This window comes from Capra hircus, assembly GCF_001704415.2.
Source record: "Capra hircus breed San Clemente chromosome X unlocalized genomic scaffold, ASM170441v1, whole genome shotgun sequence".
Taxonomy (NCBI): Eukaryota; Metazoa; Chordata; class Mammalia; order Artiodactyla; family Bovidae; genus Capra; species Capra hircus.
The window spans coordinates 26928810-26952908 of record NW_017189517.1 but is presented as its reverse complement, the minus strand read 5'-3'; the positions used below and the strand labels follow the sequence as shown (position 1 = coordinate 26952908).

At 44.3% G+C, this 24099-nt stretch overlaps 1 pseudogene; it reads right to left on the bottom strand.

Moving 5' to 3' along the window:
• Positions 1-19656: 19656 nt before the first annotated feature.
• LOC102170495 lies at positions 19657-20652 on the bottom strand (annotated as a pseudogene).
• Between the last annotated feature and the right edge of the window lie 3447 nt (positions 20653-24099).

Genomic DNA, 24099 nt, shown 5'->3' with positions numbered 1-24099 from the left:
AGAAACTTCCTCTGCCTCAAAAAGATGAAAGTTTTTCCATGCATTTTGAAAAAATAAATATGGGGCGGGGCAGGGAGAGGTTCTACTTGGAGTCAATTTCCAAACACATGGAGGGGTTCAATAATGCGATTTCTACTTTGTAGAACCCAGAATCTCAGAATTAAAAAGGACCATAGAGATCATCTAAGCAACGTCTTTCCCAAAGCAATAATCCTTCCTGTACTTCATCATCCAGATCATATTCCTTGATACGTGGTCATCCAGCTTCTGTTTAATATTTCCAGTAACTAGCAACTTACCGCTTAAAAGCCAGCTGTTCTATTTGTAAATAGAACCAATTAGGGAAAGGTCATCCTTTATGTTGAATTAAATCTGCTGTCCTGGTGCTTCTGTGCATGTTCCTGCTTTAACCTTTTAATCTGTTCTGTCCAATCCACCAGTCAGTAACTGTATATGGCTATTTGAATCAAAAGTCAATAGTATTAAATAAAAATTTAAATAGTGCCTCAGATGCAGCAGTCATATACCAGGTGCTCAACAGCCAAATGTGGCTTGTGGCTGCTGTATTGAACAATCAAGTTATGTAAGATTTTCATCATATCGAAAACTTTTATTGGATGGTACTGCTCTATAGCAAAAGAAAATGTCTAGTACTTTTTCCACATGAAAAGCTATCCAAATGTTCCCCCTCAGTCATTTTTTAAATCCATTGTTATTGAAATATAGTTGATCAACAATGTTATGTTAGTTTCAGGTGTACAGTAAAGTGAACCAGTTATACATATACATCTATCCACTCTTTTTTAGATTCTTTTCCCATATGGGTCATTATAGAATATTGAGTAGAGTTCCCTGTGTTATACAGTAGGTCTTTACTATATACTGTTTGCTCAGTCCAACTCTTTTGTGCTCCCGTGGACTGTAGCCTGCCAGGCTCCTCTGTCCATCTGATTTCCCAGAGAAGAATCCTGGAGTAGGTTGCCATTTCCTCCTTCAGGGGAATCTTCCTGACCTAGGGATTGAACCTGCATCTCCTGCATTGCAAGTGGATTCTTTATCGCTGAGCAACTGGGGAAGACATAGTAGCGTGTATTTATGATCAGTTTTTATCCAGAATAAATTGCCCTCTTTCCTTCAACTTCCAGGAATAGTGCATTGGTTTTCTATGACTGCCTACCAATTACCCCAAACATGGTGGCTTAAACAGCATTCATGTATTATCTCATGGTTCTAGAGGTCAGACATCAACAAGCTCACCTGGGTTCCATGCTCCAGCACTCCTCTCAAGGCAAAATCAAACTGTCACCAGATCAGGCTCCTAGCTGGAGGCTCTAGGGGAGACTCGGCTTCCAGGCCTAATCAGGTTGTTGGCAAAATTCCAGTTCTGTGCGACTCTCAGAGTCACTTGCCTGTTTGCTTGCTGGCTGTCAGCCGGAGCTGCTCTCAGTTTCTAGAGGCTGCATTCCTCTCCTTGTGCATGGGCCTCTCCTTCCCCTCCATCATCAAAGCCAGCAAAAGTGCATCGAATCTTTCTGATGCCTCAAACCCCTGTGAAATTCCTATTAGGCTACCAAGCAGAGAAAATTCTGCTTGTAAAGGACTCCTGTGATTAGAATGGTCCCATCTGGATGATGTCCCTATCATAAGGTCAACTTATAAGGAAACCTGTAAAATCTTGTTTGCAGATATGTTGTGATAGCCACAGTCTAGGGATTGGAGGAGGAAATCTTGGGATGCCATCTTAGAATTCAGCCTACCACAGTGATCTCCTGTAACTCTCTAATCATGGCTATGACACTTGAATTTTCTAAAGAGCTATTGGCATAGTGATTATAGACAGTAATACTGCATTATGAACTTCAAAGTTGTTAAGACACTAGATCTTAATTATTCTCATCACAGGAAAGAAATAATTATGTGACATGACAGAGATGTTAGTTAACACTATGGTGGTAATCATACTGCAGTATGTAAACGCATCAAATCAGTACATTGTACACATTAAACTTACACAATGTTCTATGTCAATTATATTCCAGTTTAAAAAAAATGTTTTTTTAAAAAGCTATTGGGTCCAGGCCATTTCTTCCTTTGTGTTTTACAAAAAAAGAGGTGCCACCTTATCAGGAAACATTTCTAAAGTGCAATTCCAACCAAAACTTTAACTTGCATACGTGCAGTTCGACGCATCCTGGAGATGACTAATTAGCCACAGGAATGCAATCAAAACTCAGAAGTAAAGATCTTTTCCCACCGATTCGCTATTCAAATAGTTGAAAGAGGATAAGATGGCTGGACGGTATCACTCACTCAATGGACAAGAGTTTGAGCAGACTCTGGAAGATAGTGAAGGAAAGGGAAGCCTGGCATGCTTCAGTTCATGGGGTCACCAAGAGTCAGACACGACTGAGCGACTGAACTGACCTGAAAGACAACCTTCTCCCAGCCAAAAGTAACAATTAGGGGAAATATACAAAACATATCTATTGCCACCAGGCTTCCTCCCTTGGAGAATTCATAGAGATCCTGTGCATATAGGTTCATGTATGCTCCATGGATCAATGTTTTCTAGCATATTTTCCTCCTTTGTAAAATGCAGTACAGTGGTCTCATCTACCTTATGCACCTCACAGATACAGGGTAGACAAGAAGGAACCAAACAACAATGGTTTTGAATGTGCTTTTTTTTCTCCAGCCTTATTGAGGTATGATTGACAAATACAAATACATATATTTAAAGTGTACAATTTGATGTTTTGATATACATAGACCTCTGGAAATGATCATCACAGTTTAACTGCTTAACATATCCATTATCTCACAGAGTGGTCATTTCCTTCCTTTCTTGGTGGTGAGAACACAAAATTTCAAGCATACAATACAACAGCGTTCACTGGTATCACATTGCTGTACAGTAGATCCGCAGAACTTACTCATCATGTATAACTGAAACGTTGACTACTATTTTCAGCTCGTGGAACAGAGGAGGAAGCTACTTCACTGAATTTCTCCAGTTTCTGGCAAAGTCACAGGAACATGCGTGTACATGCCTGCTGTTGCTTCAGTCATGTCGGACTCTTTGCGACCCTATGGACTGTAGCCCACCAGCCTCCTCTGTCCATGGTATTCTCCAGGCAAGAATGCTAGAGTGGGTTGCCGTGCCCTCCTCCAGGAGATCTTCCTGACCCAGGAACAGAACCTGTATCTCTTATGTCTCCTGCATTGACGGGCGGGTTCTTTACCACAAGTGCCACCTGGGAAGCCCCACAGGAACATATTGCTCTGTAATTTCCTCATCTTGAGACTGAAAACAATATATGGATAAATAATTGCAGAATAAACTATAACTTATAATTAACTTTTTTTAACTTTCCTGGACAACAATGGTGCTTTGAGTGAAAAAAGTCCACAAGCACTCTGTGAGCAGATGACACCCATACAGAGAAGAGATCCTCAATTACCATTCCCAATAGTGTAAGCTGACTCCACCATCCAACAAGATGCCACTCCTATCGAGTGGTAATACTTTAGGACTAGCTGTGGCTCTTTTGCAAAGGGCTTTCACCAGGTACCAGTATCTCCACAATGTCTGCCAAGTTCTGCTACCTACATCCAAAGAAGCTGTCCTTTCTTCGACATCCCTGTTTCAGCTTCTTCCAAGGTCCATTATCTTCAACACTAACAGTTGTGTTACACATAACGCCATAGAGTCGCAACACTTTCAAGGGTTCTTAAAAATTGAGTCCAATCCCACCTTTTCTAAATGAGAAAACTGAGGTACAAAGATGCCAGGGTCATAGCACTCAGTCTGATGATGACACTCATCTATTCAGAATCATCTTTCAGCCTGGACTAAGTTTCTCACCACCTGTATGTGTTAAAGTCTACACAAAGCTGACTAATTCATAAGGCCAAGGAAGAAACATGGGTCAGGCTAATGCCCTGAAGCAAGTAATGGGTTCAACTCCTGGATGGCCAGTTCATCCATTTCATGTTGTCTAGTAAGATTATGCCTATAGAGACTTTCCTGGAAGTCCAGTGGGGCCTGGGTTCCTTCCTGGTCAGGGAACCAATCTTGTATAACTTGCAGTTTGGGGAAAAAAGAAAGATTATGCCTATACATTTCAGATTACTTTTTAACTTCCTTTAAAATAATTTTTGATTTACATAAAGGTTGCAAAAATGGTCCTCAGAGTTCCTATATACCCTTTACCCCACTTCCCCTAATGTTAGCACCTTGTATAACCTTAGTAAAACTATCAAAACCAAAAAAATCACATCAGTACAATGCTATTAACTAAATGACAGACTGAACTTCTTGAATTTCCCCAGGCTTCTTGTGCTGGTGTCCCTTTTCTGTTCTAGGATCCCATCTAGGCCCTAGGTTATAATCGCTATTGTGCCTTTTTGGTCCCTTCCAGTCTGTGACAGACCTTTAGTCTTTCACTGTCTTTCAACATCTTGTCACTTGGGATGAGTACTAGTCAGCTGTATTTTTTTTTTTTTGTAAGTTTTTTTGTTTTTATTTTCTGGCTGTGCCACATGGCTTGTGGGATCTTAGTTCCCCAATCAAGGATCAAACCCACACCCCCCGCATTGGAAGTGCAGAATCTTAACCACTGGACCATCAGGGAAGTCCATAATCAGTTGTTTTATTAAATGTCTCTCAGCTATTTCAGGTCATTTTGTTGCAGGAAGGGGGACCCCTTCCAGGGCCTGAAACTGGGCTCTTGTCTAACACTCAGAAATGAATTGTCCAAGGAGACACATGTGCTGACATACCAAGAGATTTTATTGGGAAGGGGCCCCCAGGCAGAGAGCAGTAGGGTAAGGGAACCCAGGAGGACTGTTGCCATTTGGTTGCAGCCTCAGGGTTTCATGGTGATGGGATTAGGTTCCCAGCTGTCTTTAGCCAATCATTCTGAGTCAGAGTCCTTCCTGGTGGTGCAGGCCTTGTTCAGCCAAATGGATGCCAGAGAGAAGGATTCTGCAAGATAGTTGGATATGTGGTGTCACTTTTTGACCTTTCCTGAACTCTTCTGGTTGGTGGTGGCTTATTAGTTCTGTGTTCCTTACCAGGACCTCCTGTCATAAAACTCATGTAAATGGCTACTATGGCGCCTGGCTAGGGTGGGCAGTTTCAATCAGTGTACTTCCCCTAACAATTTGAGAGAAGTCCAAATCTCAAAGCTTAACGAAGTGGGCCCTCTTTTGCATCCTGGCCAGGCTCATATGTTTACTGCTCAGTTAGTACCAGGGTTCTTTTCATTTATGACCATTCCCTAGATGAAATGAAGACAAATTTGTCATCATTCATTGGCCAAAATTAGACTCACTACTCTTCAGGTGTCTTTGGAGAATTACCTTGTGATGCATCATGAGTAATGAGAAACACTGTCAGTACATACAACGTGAGGCTGATTAATTTGTTAATCATGAGTCTTTGTTGTTATCTTGCCTGGTTTAATTATGACAGAGTACTGTGGTGAAGCTAAACACATGGACACAGGGGTACAGTCAGAAGCCATGAAACGATATGAGTGTTACATGGACAGCTCCGGAAGTACTAACTCTAAGAGGGCCAGGCAGTGTTCATTCAAGCCAGTTAGACCCCAAAGCACCAGAACCTTCAAGCTGGGGAGCGTTGGGCATGATGAATGACAATAAACACTCTATATGCCAACTGTTTGGTACATCATATTCCCATCATATTAATAAAATACAGTGCCCATCGTAAAACAGAACATGCATGCCTATGGAAAGCAGCTGGGAAGAGACCTGCCTGGAAAGTGATCTTGGACAAATTTCTAGTGTCTCTGAAATATCAGCAGTTGGGACAGAGGATGGAGGGAAAATGAGAGACTCTAAAGGAAAAGGCATTGGACTCCATAAAAAGCTACAGTGACAGAGTCACATAAAGCACACATTGGTAACATTCACTACCAACTAATCATCTCTGGCATCAGAATTATGCTCTTCTGCGGACTTCCCTGGTAGTCCAGTGGTTAAGACTCTGTGTTCCCAAAGCAGGTGAGAGGGTAACAGCCAGGAAGGCTAGGGGTCCCCAAGTGGAGGAAATAGGCTGCAAGTGTCAGATGTTTTTTTCCTTTCTCTTAATCAGCAGGAGAAAACAAACCACAAGTGTCAGATTTTTCCCCCCTTTTCTATACAAAATTAACAGGAGTTTTTTAAAAAAAATTTGTGTTGCCGTAACAATACCTGGTTCCACCTGAACTTAACTTTCCTCAAACCTTGAGCTAACCAATGTGTTTTTTTTTTTTAATGGAAATGTTTTTCTTTAACTATGTTAATGAAACTACGTATTTGCTTGGAAACCTGCCTTTCTTCAAGATTCATGTCAGTCGTTTTATGGCCCAGGATGACTCACCTTGTGCCAATGTTATCTCAAGATGCATGTTGTGGGTGAGCAGCCTGGTGCCACTCTCTGAGGGTTAAGACATTTCCTTTCTCTAATTAGCAGCCTGCTACTTGGTATCTGCTAAAGATTAGCCGGGGGGGGGGGCACTCTTTCTGCCCCCTTCTGAAGTCTATGTCAGACACTTTCTCTATCTCTTTTACACTTTAATAAAACTTGATTACACAAAAGCTCTGAGTGATCAAGCTTTGTCACTGGCCCCGGACTGAATTCCTCTTCTCCAAAGGCCAAGAATCCCAGTGTCGTTCATGGCTAGTAGCAACAACCTTTCACAGAGGGCACAGATTCGTTCCCTTGTCAGGGAACTAAGATACCACAAGCAGCACAGCACAGCCAAAAAAAAAAAAAAAAAGATGCTCTTCAGATACAGCCCCCACCCCAGCACAACTCCAAGGCTCGATCATCTTGCTGACAGTCACTTCCTACCCCTGACTCCAAGCCACTCGCTCTTCCTCTACTGGGTCTCCAGCTCTGGGCACGATTTTTAGTGCAGCACCTTTTTTTCAGGTCTGTTTTCCTCCTGACACTGTTAGGGGAAGCACACTGACTGAAACCGCCCACCCTGGCCAGGCACCATAGTAACCATTTGTGTGAGTTGTTTTATGACAGGAGGTCCTGGTAAGGAACACAGAACTAATAAGCCACCACCAACCAAAAGAGTTCAGGAAAGGTCAAAAGGAGATACCCAACCACCTCCCAGAATCCTTCTCTCTGGCATCCATTTGGCTGAACAAGGCCTGCACCACCAGGAAGGACTCTGACTCAGAATGATTGGCTAAAGATGACCTGGAAACTAATCCCATGACCATGAAACTCGAGACTGCAAGCCATGTGGCAGCAGTCCTCCTGGGTTCCCTTACCCTACTGCTCTCTGCCCTGGGGGCCCCTTCCCAATAAAATCTCTTGGTATGTCAGCACATGTGCCTCCTTGGACAATTCATTTCTGAGTGTTAGACAAGAGCCCAGTTTCAGGCCCAGGAAGGGGTCCCCCTTCCTGGAACAACACTGGAGGCTTCTTAGGAGCAGTGGGCAAGGCTGCTGTTGGACATATGGTGATCAATGAAGCAATGGAGAACTGTATCTTGTTTGATCCTCTCAATATTTTTCTGTCATGATTTTCTGTTATTATTTTAATTGTCTGTTGTGACCTCAGAAACTGATTTTCTGACCCAGTAAGGAGAGATGACTGGTGGTTTGAAGAACACTGGACTGGAGGATTCTTTAAAATCTTTTTCTGCTTAATGTTTTAAAAATCAAAGGGGTTAAGTTGGAAACATGGCAAAACCAAATATGTAATATCCATTCACAACCTCAGTCTTGAAATTAAATTTAATTAAATAAAATATTGATCCTCCAAAAAGCCAACAGGGCCAATACTATTTTCATTTTAGGGAAGAACATGAGACTTAAAGAATTTAAACCACCTGCATGAGGTTGCACTGTGATTTCCACAGTGCCAGGACCAGAGAAGATAAAGGACCTGAATTAAATGCCAAATTTGTCCCATGCCCTCTGCTAAGCCGAGAGCAGTAAACTCAAATGGCTTTAGCAGTTCAGCAAGTCATTTAATGTGTATAGAGGGTGTCTTTGGTGGCTCAGATGGTAAAGAATCTGCCTACAATACAGGAGACCTGAGTTTGATCCCTGGGTTGGGAAGATCCCTGGACAAGGGCATGACAACCCACTCCAGTATTCTTGCCTGGAGAATCCCATGAACAGAGGAGCCTGGTGGGCTACAGTCCCTGGGGTCGCAAAGAGTCAGACACGACTGAGCGACTTTCACTTTCACTTTTCACTTTCAGAGGGTGTCAGACCCTACAAGTGGTAGGGACAGCGGCAAAGTGGAGGGTGTGCCTGGTGTATGACAAACAGATCACACCTTCAGGTCAGGTTCAACCTAGGGGACCTGCAGGTCATGACCCCTGTGGGCACCTTTATACCCAGGACCTCATTTGACTCTCATCACAACCTGTAAGGTCTACATTATCATCCCCCCTTTACAGCTGAGGATGCTGGGGTTTAGAGAGCCTAAGTGCCTGGGTTACCCCCTATTGTGTACATGGGAAGGGCCATCAAGCCTGAGCCATGATCTAGGGGCCCTTGTCTCCTGGAACTACAGAATATCTGACTTTTATAGTTGCTAATAATCTGAGGAAGGTCAAGGAGAGTGATTCAGCCAGATTACATATTTGATTTTTCCATGTTTCCAACTTAGCCATTTTGATTTTTAGAATATTAAGCAGAAAAAGATCTTAAAGACCCTCCAGCCCAGTGTTCAAACCATCAGTCATCTCTCCTTACAGGGTCAGAAAATCAGTTTCTGAGATCACAACAATTAAAATAATAACAAAATTATAAGACAGAAAAATATCAGAATCCGTCACTCATGATTAGTGGTGAGTATTATTTTAGGAAACTTGTTATACACAGTCAAAAAAAATTAATTGAAAGAAAAAATTTTAATACTCACTTTGGAAATTCATTTCTCCAATCCAAGCCCTTCACTCCATGGGTAGGAGACAATGGGAAAGTTAATAGCAGGGCCAGGACTACAGCCCAGATCTCCCAATGCCCGGTAATGGCTAAGTTCCCTCATCACAGTGCCTGCGCAAAGGCATTGTTTGAAAATTCTGGCAATAGGTACAGTATTCTTGCCTGAAAAATCCCATGGACAAACAAGCCTGGTAGGTTACAGTCCATAGGGTAGGTAAAGTGTCAGACAATTGAGCAACTAAACAACAACAACCCATCATCAGCCAGTGGTGCACGAACAAACTTACATCCTTATAAACAATCACTCTGAGGGTGTTTACTTCGTGTTCATGCTGTTGAGTCATCATGTTGCAGGAAGAGGGCTCTTGTTTAACACTCGGAAATGAGTTGTCCAGGAGACACACGTGCTGACAAAGCAAGAGACTTTATTGGGAAGGGTGCCTGGGGCAGAGAGCAGGAGGGTAAAGGAACCCAGGAGGACTGCTCTGCCACGTGGCTCACAGTCTCAGGTTTTATGGTGATGGGATTAGTTTCCAGATTGTCTCTGGCCAATCATTCTAATCATTCTAACTCTGGGTCCTTCCTAGTGGTGCGTGCATTGCTCAGCCAAGATGGATGCCAGAGAGAAGGATTCTGGGAGGACATATGGACTGGTGTCTTATGTCTCCTTTTGACCTTTTCCGAATTCTTCTGCTTGGTGGTGGCTTGTTATTTCTGTGTTTCTTATCAGGATCTCCTGGTAAACTCACACAAAATGGTTACTATGGTGTCCGGCCATGGTGGGCAGTTTTAGTCAGTGTTTTTCCTAAGAGTCAAAGTCCTGCATGTCCAGCTGTTGGACGTGCTTGAATTTAAAGAGAATTCTGTGCCTCTTATAACATTTTGGAGCCAGAATGATCTCTGTCACTCTCTTGAGTACAGAGATGGTGGAAGGTCTGATGTGAGAGTACACTGTGTTGCTGTAGCCCCTAAGTGGGCTTCCTTCAGGGGCATGTGGGAGGATGCCCTTCCTTCAGGGCTTTGAAGGAGCACCCAGATCACTTGATCTGTGGAAGAAGTCCAAGCAGGAGTGGTTGTATGGGGTGGTCTGAGGAAAATACCAGGGGCTCAGAATATGACTGAAGGAGAACTGAGTAGAACTCCTCTCTCTGGAAATTTCTGCAAGAGCAGGGGCAGAACATTCTGGAAGAAGCAAAATGGAGTAGGTAGAGAGAAGACAGGGTCAGAATGTGACTGGTTAAAGGAGAACTCAGCTAAGCATTACCTCCCTTAGGTGCTTCTCTGAAGGCAGAAGAATGAGGACAGAACTTTTTGGAAAAGAGCCATTTCACAGAAGGCAGAGCCTAGCAGAAGCTGTCGCTGGAAGGAAAGAGACTGATTATCATGTATGATCATGAGCCTCAAGGTTCTAAATATATGGTGGACCAACTGCTTTTATATGTTAATTTTCTTTCTCTCTTCTTTCAAAGCTGAGACACTTTCAGCTCGTTCTAATTTTTAAGCCACATTTTGAGACCAACTCCATTGTGTTATCGTGTTCCCTTTCTGCCTCTCCTTTCTCCTTTTCCATATTTTAAAAATATGAACTCCGTATGTCCAGCCCACAGAGAATAGTTTTCAAGACTCAGACATTCCCTAAACCAGATAGTTATGTGATTTATGGACACCAAATAAAAAGGAACCTAGTCTTGTGGGAAGGGGGATGGGAAAATGGAGGCATAAAGGGGAAGAAGGGACAGAGACTAGAAAAAGGGCAAGGCTGAAGGTTGGGATTCAGCAAGAAACTGACAAGAGAGAGCTCAGGGGAAATGAAAGGCTCTCAGTCACCATCAAAATGAATCTCAATGATATTTAATCCTTAAAGAAGTATTGATGGGGTCTGATCAATATAAATAGATACTGATCTCAAGGAAGAGGGGAAATTCATTCCCTAATTATATCCAGTAATGGTTATTTCTCAAATAATTATTGTATTGTCTAATCTATATAAGTAAATGCTTATCTGAAACAACTACAAAAAAAAAAGAAAAGAAAACTGCTACCATCAAAACTAATTTCAGTAAAGCGTTTGACAGTATCTCAAAAAGGTAAACATAGCGGTACCCTATGACTCGGTCATTCCACCCCTAGGGGTATGCCCAAGAGGAATGGAAACAAATATCCACATAAAAACTCATGCATGAAGGTTCAGAGCAGCATTATTCACAGTAGTCAAGAGGTAGAAATAACCCAAATGTTCACCAATTAATGAATGGATAAACAAAAATCTGGTTTATGCCCACAAAATGAAATATTCTTTTGCAATGAAAAGGAATGAAATAGCAATACGTGGTACAACATGGATAAACTATGAAAACATTATCGAAGTGATAGAAGGCAGACACAAAGGGCCACATGTTGTTTGATTTAATTTACATGAAAGAGCTTAAATAGGCAAATGGATAGAAACAGAAAACATATTACTGGTTGTCAGGGGCTGGGGTGGAGAGGAAGGGGAGGTTTAGAAGCTCCAATGGCAAGAGTCAAAGTCAAGTTAACCATAAGCTCAGATTTTAAAATTTATGATTTCAAAATATGCAACCATCAGTGAGGAAATTGAAAAGTCTTTAATTCATGCCAAGTGTGTGCTTTAGCTAAATACACAACATTATTCTTAGTTAAAGACAGAATTCCCCCATCTCCCCACCATAAAAGGAAGAAACAGAAAAAGTGGGTTACCACATTGAGGTTTTCCTTTCATGTATACCTTCATGTGACTGACTTTTTTTTATCTTTTTTTAAATATAAATTTATTTATTTTAATTGGAGGTCAATTACTTTACAATATTGGATTGGTTTTGCCATACATCAACATGTTGATGTGTGACTGACATTTTATTTAGTCCTCTGAGACAATGAGGGGCTTCCCAGGTGATGCTAGTGGTAAAGAACCCACCTGCCAATGCAGGAGATGTAAGAATCATGGGTTCGATCCCTGGGTTGGGAAGATCCCCTGGAGGATGGCACAGCAACCCACCCCAGAATTCTTGCCTGGAGAATCCCATGGACAGAGGCGCCACGGGCTATGGTCCATAGCATCACCAAGAGTCGGACATGACTTCAGTGACTTAGCATGCACGCACTGAGACAATGATTTTTTCCCCCCTTGAAGCAGAGCACTTGTAATTACAAAGCCCAAAGTGGGAATTGGACCCACCAGGAGACACAGGGCAGATGGGATTTTGTGAATTCCTTCCCTCCGTAGAGTAGCATTTGTGAACCACCCACACTCCACCTGGGAAGTCCGGCAAATACAATCTGATTCCAGTAGGTAGAGCATGGCATATAGATCATGTTGCCACTGGGAAACCAAACAGTGAGACTGAGTTCGTTCAGATCCGGCACCAGGGCTGGGAATTCTAGCAAGAGAGATAGGCCTTTAAAAGGAGAAATATAGGAACTTCCCTGGTGGCCCAGTGGCTAAGACTACACACTCCCAATGCAGGGACCCTGAGTTCGATTTCTGGTCAGGGAACTAGATCCCACATGCTCCAGCTAAGACCTGGTACAGCCAAATAAAATAAAATTTAAAAGTACATATGTCTCTTTCAATTCTGGTTTCCTCGGTGTGTATGCCCAGCAGTGGGATTGCTGGGTCATAAGGTAGTTCTATTTGCAATTTTTTAAGGAATCTCCACACTGTTCTCCATAGTGGCTGTACTAGTTTGCATTCCCACCAACAGTGTAGGAGGGTTCCCTTTTCTCCACACCCTCTCCAGCATTTATTTCTTGTAGACTTTTGGATTGTAGCCATTCTGACTGGTGTGAAGTGGTACCTCATTGTGGTTTTGATTTGCATTTCTCTAATAATGCGTGATGTTGAGCATCTTTTCATGTGTTTGTTAGCCATCCGTATGTCTTCTTTGGAGAAATGTCTATTTAGTTCTTTGGCCCATTTTTTGATTGGGTCGTTTATTTTTCTGGAATTGAGCTGCATAAGTTGCTTGTATATTTTTGAGATTAGTTGTTTGTCAGTTGCTTCATTTGCTATTATTTTCTCCCATTCAGAAGGCTGTCTTTTCACCTTGCTTATATTTTCCAGAATTGAAAGAGACACATGTACCCCAATGTTCATCTCAGCACTGTTTATAATAGCCAGGACATGGAAACAACCTAGATGTCCATCAGCAGATGAATGGATAAGAAAGCTGTGGTACATATACACAATGGAGTATTTCTCAGCCGTTAAAAAGAATTCATTTGAATCAGTTCTGATGAGATGGATGAAACTGGAGCCAATTATACAGAGTGAAGTAAGCCAGAAAGAAAAACACCAATACAGTATACTAACACATATATATGGAATTTAGGAAGATGGCAATGACGACCCTGTATGCAAGACAGGAAAAAAGACACAGATGTGTATAATGGACTTTTGGACTCAGAGGGAGAGGGAGAGGGTGGGATGATTTGGGAGAATGGCATTCTAACATGTATACTATCATGTAAGAATTGAATCGCCAGTCTATGTCTGACGCAGGGTGCAGCATGCTTGGGGCTGGTGCATGGGGATGACCCAGAGAGATGTTGTGGGGAGGGAGGTGGGAGGGGGGTTCATGTTTGGGAACGCATGTAAGAATTAAAGATTTTAAAATTTAAAAAAATAAAAAAAATAAAATTAAATAAAAAATAAAATTAAATTAAAAAGTAAAAGTTTTTAAAATAAATAAAAGGAGAAGTATAGGACATTGGCCTGATAAGACAGCCCATCCTTGATGTGTTTGCAGCTTTTCTTCCCATCCAACATCACTGTCCCCTCCACAGACACAGAGCACAAAGGGTCCCCTAGCCTGGTGTGTGATTATTTGTCCCATCTCAGATGTGCTTTCCCCCTGAGGACCATCCCTTTATAGAGCTCTTGCGGATCAGTTCCTTTCTTATTCCTCCACCAGACTCTGCCAAGTCCTGGGACAGGTGGGCCTCCTTGGTCGAAGAGGTAGGGCTCCCAGGTGCTTAAGGGACACCTCCAGTGCTGTACCTGGGTGCCCTTGGCTGCCCATTCTGTGGAAATCAGTCCTATTAACAAATGCACGCTTGTACCAGACTTTGCTGCACTCTTGGGATCGTGTGAACTAGTAGTTAGTGGTCACTCCTTCTATGTTGCTCTCCAAACAAGATGGATTTGATTTTTTTTTGTTAAAAGATGGTATGGAAGTCTTGCTGCCTCCTGAATGATAACTTCTTCCTGCCTAGGCATTCATCTCAGATCTGGTCCTAGGAAGAGTCTGATCTGCTCATCCTCAGTGAGTTACTACAGATTTGGGCAATGGGAGGAGGAACAGGCAGGCAATGGGAAGGATTCAGAGAGGCTCCAGTTCTGTCTCAGCTCACAAAGGCACCTGAAGCCTTGCTCTTGACCATTAGGACAGGGGAGACTTGGCCTTGACCATTAGGGCATGGGTGGCACCTGGAGACAGGTCTTGGTGTGGGTCTTCCAAATCAAATGGTGCCCAAAAGTCTCCCTTGAGCCCCTGGAATTTTCTGCAGGCCTTGCTTTATTTATTTATTTTTAATTTTTATTTATTTGACTGCACTGATCTTAGTTGCAACATGTGGGATCTAATTCCCTGACCAGGGATCGAACCCATGCCCCTGCATTGAGAGTGTGAAGTCTTCACTGCTGGACGACCAGAGAAGTCCCTGCAAGTCCTGCTTTAAAAGCTGAGGAAGTGGGAATTCCCTAGTGAATCAATGGTTAAGACTGTGCTTCCACTGTAGGGAGCGCAAGTCCTATCCCCGGTTGGGGAACTAAGATTCTGCATGCTGTGTAGTTCAGCCAAAAACTAAAAATAAATTAATTGATTTAAAAAAATTTTAAAGTAAAAGCTGAGGAAGTTATCCAGATGGTGTCAGCTGGGTCCCAGAGCTGGGGAGAGCATGGTCATGAAAAGATTGCACCAGAGGGAGACATTGGTCTGAGTCTCCACCCCGGGTGACCACACGACTCCAGGTGGAGCTAGTGAAAGGGAAGATCTGCCAAGAAAAATAAATCAAGTTAATTAATTTGTAAATGTTTTGAGGCAGGGCACAGGCAGCCTCCAGTCATTTATAATCGTGATAGGCTTCGTTTCCTGAGCCTTTATGGTTGTTATTTAGTCCAAAAGGCAGATTCACAGAAGGAGGTCAGTGCAGGTCTGGGGGACCCATTGGAGGACAGAGAAATGAGGCACACATTTAAGTAGAAGGATTGGTTGGACAAGGCTTGAGGAAAGGAGTCAGTCAAGACGTTGATTTCTAATAAAGGGAAAGCTGACAAGCAGGAGGCCTCTTGGAAGGCAGCTCCCTGCCTAGAGAGCAGTGGGCTAGACTCAGGGTCAAAGGAGCAAGCCCTTATTACAAAAGCTAAGGCTACTGAATGGGCAGACATCAGTGGGGAAAGATCTAAAATTGTGTAATGCAAGCCAGGTGCTAACGACAAAGAATTATGCAATTATGCAGCATTATAAATTTCAAATTATTTTCTCTCACCAAAAAAATACATCATGTGGGGGCATGGGACAGGCTACCACATAAGCCTTTATACTCTCATGCCAAAGAATTTATATTTACTCTGCAGAGGAATCCTTTCTATCATGTGGTCAGATCCACATAACTAGGTAGCCCACGAGTATGAAGCCTGCCCAGAGGCACGTCAGTTGGCCCAACCTAGGGGCCAGTCGTGGCCAGTTATTTAAAGATTGCCAAATGACTAGATATTGCTAAGGGAGTCGTCATGCTCAAGGGACCCACGGGGCATCATCTGAACTGTGGTTGAAATTGAAGATGTAGATAAAACATCTTCCTCAAAACCACATACAAAAGGGGGAGATTATTTTTAAAACTCCTTTGAGGGGGTGGTAACATAAGATGGCATATGTTCCTATGTGTGGATCCAGGACATATAATGCAAGACCTCGCATTTTAAGGGGCTCACAATCTGCCTCAAGGAGGGTGAGTGGGCCAGACCCAGAAGGTGACAGAAGAAATCTCTGACCTTTCAGGACCCATGGCGGGTGACCCTGACAGGTCTGATGAACTGTGTTATTGTCCTAACCGAAGAAACAAACTAATTAAATACAAATAATAATAACAATGATTAAAATAAATAAGGAGGGTGGGAAAGAATTTGCAGAGTCTGACAGATATGTTTATGGCAAAGGTTGTGGTGATGGTTTCATGGGTACATACTTATCTCCAAACTCATCAGGTTTTATCCATTAAACATGTACAGCTTTTGTACGCTGGTGAGACTTCAACAAAGTAGATTTTAAATATAACTGTAAAAACTAGGAAAAGGGACCTCCCAGGTGGTCCAGTGGTTAACAATCCGCCTTCCAATGCAGGGGATTCAGGTTCAATCCCTGGTGGGGGAACTAAGATCCCACATGCCATGGGGCAACTAAGTCTGTGCACTGCAACTACTGAGCCTGTGCTCTAGAGCCCAGGAGCCACAACTACTGAGCCTGCACGCCACGGCTAGAGAAGCTTGTACAGTGCAAGGAAGATCCCACACGCCACAACCAGGTTGGATGCAGCCAAACAAATAAATGTTTTTGTTTTTAAAAAAGAGTAAATTTTTTTTTTTTTTAAGAAAAAATAGGGAACAACAGACTATGGCTTAAAAGTGGGCTGGCCAGTGTGGCAGCTGTGGGGGACACATCGCTATTGAGCATCTGACATCTGCTGTAAGTGTAGAAGGAATGTGCTCAGTCGCTCAGTAGTGTCCGACTCTTTGTGACCCCAGGGACTGTAGCCCGCCAGGCTCCTCTGTCCATGGAAGTGGGTCCACTGGAGGGGGTTGCCATTTCCTTCCTCCAGGGAGTCTTCCTGACCCAGGGATCAAACCCGCATTTCTTGAGTCTCCTGCATTGGCAGGGTTCTTTACCCCTAGCGTCACCTGGGAAGATGTAGAATGCATCACAGATCTCAAATAATGTACAACTATCTCATTAGTAATGTGAAATGTTGATCATGTGTGGAAATGACATTTTGGACATGGTTTAAACAAGTATATTTTTAAAAATAAATTCACCTTTCAAATGTGATTGCTGGAAAATTAAAAACGACACGTATGACTTGGCTGGCATTTGTGGCTCACATTGTGTTTCTATTGGACAGCGGTGCATTTGAATGCCACCTCTACCAGGATCCAGGTGCAGACCAGGCTGCAGGCCCCGCTCCCCTCTGCTTCTCCACTCGGGGGCTGGGGCCCTGGCTCCTTAGGATTTCTCCCACAGCTCACTTGGACCTGCAGGGATGTTAACTGTGATAGCTTTGAATCTAGAATTCTATTTGGAGAGAACAGCTATCTTAACAATTCTGAGCCTTCAATCTGTGAACATGACATGTCTTTCCAATTATTTTGGTTTCATCTAATTTAATTTCTCTCAGCAATGTTTTATAGTTTTCATCAGAGTGGTGTTGATTTGTTAAACTAATTACTAGTTATTTTATGTTTCTTGGTATTGCCATAAATGGGATTTGTAAAAATTTCATTTTCCAATTGTTTCCTGCTAGTATATAATACATGAGATTTTTCTATATTAACCTTGGATCCTATGACATTGCTAAGATCATTTATTAGTCCTAGTATTGCACTGTAGAGTCCCTGGAATTTTCAACATAAACATTCAGATGATCTACAGACAGGGCCAGTTTTCCTTGTAAAGAAAAACTTGAACAGAAATATTTTAAAAACAGAAAGAAAGCCATTTGAAAATGTACTTATCAAAGTTCTGTAAAAGCACTAGAAAACTGCAGGAAACACTTAGATTCTCATGACATTACCTGAGGTCTGCTATGTATTATTTTGGAGGGGTGATGCCACAAGAAACCCACCATTCCGTTTTGTGGCATCAAAATACTGAACAGATTTTTCTGGCTTAAGTGATGAGGAAGTGATGGTGGTGAAGAAGGGGTCAGTGAAGATGGCTGATGTCTTAGTAAAAAATACCACTGGCTGGGTGGCTTATAAACAACAGAAATTTGGGGAGAGGGATAAATCAGGAGTGTAGGATTAACAGATGCAAGCTACTATATACAATGGGCTTGTTTGATGGCTCAGACGGTAAAGAATCTGCCTGCAATGTGGGCGATCTGGTTCAATCCCCAGGTCAGGAAGATTCCCTGGAGAAGCGAATGGCAACCCACTACAGTATTCTTGCCTGGAGAACTCCATGGAGGCTATAGTCCATGAGGTCACAAACAGTCAGACACAATTGAGCAACTAACACTTTCCCTGTATATAAGATAAACAAAAATAAATAAACAACAAAGACCTACTGTATAGCACAGGAAACTATTCAGTATCTTGCAATAAACTATAATGGAAAAGAATCTTAAAAAGAGTAAATCTGGATAAAACAAAATCACTTCGTTGTACACCAGAAACTACCACAACACTGTAAATCAATTATACTTCAATAAAATGAAATAAACCAAACAAACAATAGAAATTAATTACTCACAGTTCTGGGAGCTGGGAGGTCCAAGTCCAAGGTGCTGGCAGATTTGGGGAGAGCTTGCTTCCAGTTCCTGTCTTCCTTCTTTGCTGTCTTTTCTCTGTGTCTTCACATAACAGAAAGAACAAGCTAGGTCTCTGGGACTTCTTTTTATAAGGATACTAATCCCAACCAGTCCATTCTGAAGGAGATCAGTCCTGGGTGTTTTTTGGAAGGAATGATACTAAAGCTGAAACTCCAGTACTTTGGCCACCTCATGCAAAGAGTTGACTCATTGGAAAAAACTCAGATGCTGGGAGGGATTGAGGGCAGGAGGAGAAGGGGACGACGGAGGATGAGATGGCTGGAGGGCATCACCGACTCGATGGACATGAGTTTGAGTGGACAGGGAGGCCTGGCGTGCTGCGATTCATGGGGTGGCAAAGAGTCGGACACGACTGAGTGACTGAACTGAACTGAACTGAATCCCATTCGTGAGGGCTTTTTTTTTTTTTTTTCACACTTGATTGTTTATTATGTTTTTTCCATCAGAATGAAAGTTCCTTGAAGGCAGTAACTTTTGTCTATATTCCCTGATACCTAGAATTGTGCCTGTACACAGCAGGTGTTCCATACAGATTTCTGCTGGAGACTGGATGTAATGAGTTAATCAGAACTCAGGTGGGAGGGGAGTGGCTTCTGCAGAGTCTGGGACAGGAAAGGGGGAGCTGGAGGTACCCTGCCTCTTGCAACCTCCCCATTTTAACCTTAAGTTTTAAAAAGTGTGGTGGAGCCGGATTGAGTCTGCTGGGTGACAGGGTCAGTGGGGTGCAGACAGACCCAAAAGCAGCCTTTGCGAAGGTGGAAGTGGGGGGAGCTTGACACTTGACTCCGGCCTCTTGGCCTGGGTTGGACCCAGGACCCTGAGACAGAGCATACACATTCTGGGGAGTCACCCTTCCAGTTATCAGTTCCCTGAGGAACCAGAAATTACTCTTCTTGGTTTGAAGGCACTTGGAAAGGAGGGGGCATGGGAGGGGGGAGGAGGACGCTGACCCTCTTCCCGCCTCCATTCTGCGAGGATCCAGGCTCCCCCTGTTCCATGGAGATCTGCCCGCCAGCCCTTGAAGGCTCAGAGCCCTGACTCGGGTGGTGCCCTTGTCTGGGAGCCATGGAGACTGCCGGGTCAGCAGAGGCGTGTGGCCAGTGGCCCGAGAGCTGCCGTGTGGACACGGCGGTTGGCCACAGAAGGCCTCGGCTGTCCTGAGCTCAGACCTCGGCTGCCGGCCGCTGAGGCGGTGGTTTCTGCAGCTGGGTCAGCGTGTCCGGCTTCTCGATGGATCGCAGCTGCTGCTGCTTCGCCCGCTTGAGCTTGGCAGGATTTCTAATCACTTGGACGATCTCTGCCTCCCGCTCCAGGCGGCGTTTCAAGTTCTCCCTGCGGCGGCGACGCTCCTTCTCCTCCTCCAGGTGCTGGGAGAAGTCCTTGGCCAGCTTCCTCTCCTGCTGGTCTTTTATCTTTCGCGCCGGGATGTGCGCAGGGGCTTGTCCTGAACTATCTGGGAGAACCTCTTGTTTGAGCGGTCCTTCCACACCCGCCCCAGACTTGCACTTCCCCTTTGGGATTATAGGAACCTCCTCCTCCTCTGGCTTCTTGGACGCAGGGGCCTGGGCAGAAGAACTTTTTTACTTCTTTGGCGCGAGGCCTTCTCTTGCCGGCTGCCCAGCTGAAGCTAGCTTGCTCTGCTCATGCTGATCCCCTGGGGATCAGCTCCTGTAGTGGCTTCAAGGGCTCAGGACCCAGAGATGCTGACCGGGGTAAGGCTCTAGTGATCCTGAGCCCGGCTGCAACTGATATCAGGGGACCCCAGGGTCGGCTCCTCCTTACTCTTGCGCAATTCCGAGTCTGCTTCACCTTGGTCCTGGGGGAACTTGGGTGACTCCTCACTGGCTTTGACTGAAGTCAGTGGAATTCAGGACTCGACTTCTGCCAGCTTTGGGGCGACTCCAGGCCTGGATCTCGCTGACCCTGGGGGGAACCTGAGTCTAGTTCCAGCTGCTTTCAAGAGAACCCCAAGCCTGGCCCCTCTGTAGACTGGGTGATCCCGGGCTTGTCTCTGACTGACGATTGGGCTCACTCATTTCTTCTGGGTTCAACTGGAACTCCACAAGGGCCCATCTGGCCCAGAGAACTGAGGTGGGGTTCTCGGGAAATTCAGTCTTTACATCTTCCAGCCGCAGGCTGTGCCTCAGCAGCATAGCCATTATTTTCAAATCCGAGCCCACCTGCATGTGAGGGTTCTTATGGCCAGATCACCTCCCGAAAGTTCCACCTCCAAATACCATCATCACCTTGGAGATTAGGATTTCAACATATGAACTTTGTGGGGACATATCTATTCAGAACCATAGCAACTGGTTTCCAGTGAATCAAAGAGCTGATGTTGTCCCCAGAACACCTCAGTTTAGAAGGAGAGCCTTCGTGTATAACTTTAACATTAAATGAGGTGGAAAACCTGGGCAAAAATCCTGAAGGACACAGGCATTCTGAGACCTTGGCCAGGAGACTCGAAGTTCCCTCATTCTTGTGCCAGGGCGTGGCCCCAGCCTCCCTGAGGTCTGTTTCTCAGGCCAAGAAGCAGCAGCTGCTAAGGGTGGACTGGACACGAATTCTTATGTATGCCTATGTGTTCCCTGCATTCCAGAAGGACTAGGATCAGGTTCCTTCTCAGCACTTTCAGGCATCCCTGCTAAGCCTTCCTGCAAGTTCCTGGCCTCCCGCACTCAAGCCAGTCCAGTTCCAAGCTGCCTATCTCCCTCTGGGTGCATCTTCTGCTTCAGCTCTGCCATGGCCCACATCCACCACATCCTTGATCTTTCTTAAACACTGAGGGTCAGACAGCTCCCCCTGTTATGTGTTGGCACCTTGACAGGTTTCAGGCAACTCACTCAAGTCTTTTGCCTTTGATCAGAGACTACACACCTTTCATCTTAGATTCACAGAAAGCAACAGTAGACTCAGATGAATTTGACTGTTTTTCTGCCTCTGTACAGATTGATGGGACCATGTTATTTTACCTTGGACAAACCTGAAAACAGTAATAACAGAAATACATTTTTCACTGTCTCTTTGCCTCTCTTTGAAAGTGGAGGACAGAGGTCCTACAACAACAAGGTCCAACAACAAGGTCCTACTGTGTAGCACAGGGAACTATATGCAATATCCTGTGGTAAACCATCATGGGAAAGAATATGAAAAAAGAATATGTATATATTCGCATAACTGAATCACTTTACTGCACAGCAGAAATTAACACAACATTGCAAATCAACTATATCTTCCCAGGTGGCTCTAGTGGTAAAGAGCCCACCTGCCAATCCAGGAGACATAAGGGATGCAGGTTTGATCCTTGGTTTGGGAAGATATCCCTGGAGAAGGGAATGGCAATCCACTCCAGTTTTCTTGCATGGAGAATCCCATGGACAGAGCAGCCAGGCAGCCTACAGTTCATAGGATCACAAAGAATTGGACATGATGGAAGTGACTTAGCAAGTACAAAAATAAACTATACTTCAATTAAAAATATCAGTTAAAATGAAATAAAGATTAAAATTGAAGACATCAAGCAAAATAGACTAAAAATATCACACATATAAATAATGTTGGAAATAGGAACAAGTGATTTGTAAAATGAAAGTGATGAGACATCTATGACCACCTTTTTTGCCAATAAATTAAAAGATAGAAGAAATTGAAAAAAAGTAGAGGGGACCGCAGTTTTCACTGAGTTGTCATTCCCAACAGAGACTCTATCCTCTGTACTATTTCAGCAGTTGAGAGACTTTCTACCTGTGAGAAGACTCTTGAGAGTCCCTTGGACTGCAAGAAGATCAAACCAGTCAATACTAAAGGAAATCAACCCTGAATAGTCATTGAAAGGACTGATGCTGAAGCTGAAGCTCCAATACTTTGGCCACCTGATGCAAAGAGCTGACTCGTTAGAGAAGACCCTGATGCTGGGAAAGATTGAAGGCAGAAGGGGACGACAGAAGATGAGATGGTTGGATGGCATCACTGACTCCATGGACACGAGTTTGAGCAAGCTCCAGGAGATGGTGAAGGACAGGGAAGCCTGGCGTGCTGCAGTCCATGGGGTCCCAAAGAGTCGGACACAACTGAGCAGCTGAACAACAGCAACAACTGCCTGTGACAGTAGTGTCGCCTTGCATCCCTCGAGCAGCTGGCCTTTCCTCAGGCTCTTATTACTGAGCTGGATCCCTCCAAGGCCCACCCACTTTCACATGGGCCTCCCTAGTTCCAGTCATGGTCACTATCACCCAAAGGGCAAGTGTTGGGTAAAAAGTTCCTCAAGGGATGGTTTCCCCCCTTGTGTTGTTGCTGCCTCCCAAAGAACTCTGACTCGGGCTCTTCTCAACCCTTGTGAATGACTGTGGATCCGTGGCCAAAACCTCTGCCAATATGGGGCTGACTTTTCCTTTCCCCTTCTGCTCTCCAGAACCAGGAATAAGGACTTCCCTGGTGGTACAGTGGATAAGAATCTGCCTGCCCGTGTAGCGGACACGGGTTGATCCCTGGTCTGGGAAGATCCCACATGCCTCGGAGCAACTCAGCCAGTGTGCCACAACTACTAAGTCCACCCTCTAGAGCCCAGAAACCTCAACTACTGAGCCCCTGTGTCATGTGACAGCCCATGTGACAACCACTGACGCCCAGGCACCCTAGAGCCCGTGCGCTGCAACAAGAGAAGGCGCCGCAGTGAGAAGCCCGAGCACTGGAACTAGAGTAGCCCCTGCTGGCTGCAACTAGAGAAAGCCTGCGCACAGCCACAAAGACCCAGCGCAACCAAAGATAAATGAAAGAAGTTCAGTAAAGTCTCTGTAATCTTTAAAAAAAAATAACCTGGAATGAACTTGGGTCCACTCTTAACCAAAGAGCCATTTTTCAGAGACATTCGGATAGTGGAAGGGCTCATTGTTCTACAACCAACTGTGGTCTTCAGTCCACCCTGACCCCACAACACCCCCCAGCTCCCCAGGCCAAGCAACTGTTGGTTTCCTACATATACTTAGAGTCTGAGCACTTTAGGTAGGTGGCTCTCTGGGCTCTTGGGTCTCTGTGAGCCTGGATGCTTGCTACATAAAGGAAAAGAGCAGAGCGAAAACTTGGTGCCAGGTGAGTGAAATGCTCAGTGTGTAGCTTCACTGGAAGACACCCATTGCCCCCAATCCCATGGACGTAGGAGCCTGGTAGGCTACAGTCCATGGGGTCACAAAGAGTCGGACACAACTGAGAGACTTCACTTTCACTTTCACTTAGAATCTGTTGGGACATTTTAATTTTCTATTGTGCCTTCCTGGACTTTTGATGACCACAAGAGAATCCCTGGCCATCCACACAGTGGTGTGCCTAGGATATCCATGACAAATGGGTGCCCAAATCTTATGATGGCCACCCTCAAAAATATCCAAGAACATGGGATATGCGGGACCTGGTCTGTGAGGTGCTCTCTGCTTCACTCCAAGAAGAGGTAACTGGCTGATGTGGGGGCACCCTGCCCAACGTGTTCACCATGAAGTTCTCTCTCCTCCCTCACAGCCTTCAGAGTCCTAAGCCCAACCTCCACAATGGGCTCAGCTCTCCCATATGCACGAAGACACCCTGCCATCTCACTTCCCTGGTGGCTCAGTGGT